The sequence below is a fragment of the Cynara cardunculus genome, unplaced genomic scaffold (assembly GCF_001531365.2).
Source record: "Cynara cardunculus var. scolymus isolate 2C unplaced genomic scaffold, CcrdV1 Un_Scaffold_232, whole genome shotgun sequence".
NCBI classification, from domain to species: domain Eukaryota; kingdom Viridiplantae; phylum Streptophyta; class Magnoliopsida; order Asterales; family Asteraceae; genus Cynara; species Cynara cardunculus.
In genome coordinates, this window is record NW_020200568.1 from 153,999 (window position 1) to 155,441 (window position 1,443).

Consider the following 1,443-nt stretch of genomic DNA (forward strand, 5'->3'; position numbering starts at 1 on the left):
AAAAACACTGTGAAGGTTTTAAAAAGTCACCTTCACAGCATTTTGTTGTGAAGTTTCAAGTGTAAAATGTTGGTCTCACGGGTCTCACGAAAACAGGCTGGTCTCACATGATCCCAAGTCTATATATATGTGTATATATATATATATATATATAATGGTTCAAACAAGAACCCTTGTGATTTGTGAAAACACAAGAACCTATTAACCTCATATTATAATAATAATTAAAAGATTTTTTAAATTAAAAATGAAATTGAAAACAATTCAAAAAAATTTGAGAGGCAAAAGGTAATATTGGAATTTAAAGTGATAAAATTTTAAAAACACAATCACATTAAACCCGATAATATAGGATAACATAATAGATTATTATGGTTATCGGTTATTTCAACACGATTTGATGATTTGGGTGTGATAATCATGTGACTATCACACATTTATCACAAGGATTCCGTTCGGCTAAGGTTAACTTAGAAAATCAACTACACGACTTGGTGTGATATGTGTGTGATATCAACCTCAATAAAGATTACAATAATATACAATTTTAAGTTGGGATGTTTATCACATGTGATAAACATCAAAATTCTCAATTACAAAATTACTATAACATTACACTCAAATCAACATGTACCAATAACTATAGATCGACTAAAAATGTTGACATTCACAATTTCATTTACCTTTCACATGTGATAAAAGCCCATATCAGTATAGTCACAACGATAACACAACCGATCTAGAAAAAACTATGAAATATTATTGTTATCACACTATTATCGAACCTTCATTATCATCAACATAAGCATCTTCAGATAATTGCAAATTTGGATGTTTATCACATGTGATAAACATCAAAATTCTCAATTTCTAACCTATAGCATTCAAATCCTCCATTCTAGGTTGGAAATTTTTTGGATACCATGAACTAATGGGAAGAAAATGATAGCAAAAAGTGAAAAGGAAGAAAATGATACAGTAAACGTGATCAATCCCAACCAACTTGATCAATCCCAACAAAAAAGGATGGGATAATTCTAATTAATTAAACTAAAATAAAAATTATAAAAAATATATAATTACGTTAGTGTCCTTATTGACTTGTTTGTATTTAATATAATTTAAATTATTGATTAAAAAGTTTGAGGTTAGTAGGTTATTCTCGCATTCTCGTAAATCACAGGGTTTCTCGTTTGTATCTTCATATATATATATATATATATATATATATATATATAGAGAGAGAGAGAGAGAGAGAGAGAGAGAGGTTATTTTACAAACCTCCTATTTCATGCAAGAAATAGAAACCATCATCAACTAATATAACAATTTTTGTTTCTCTTTATTTTTAGTGAATAAAGTTATGAATGTCATTTTACGTTGTAATAGATAATCTTGATAATGTTTTTAAATATGGAAGATTAAATAGAATAACTATTTTTA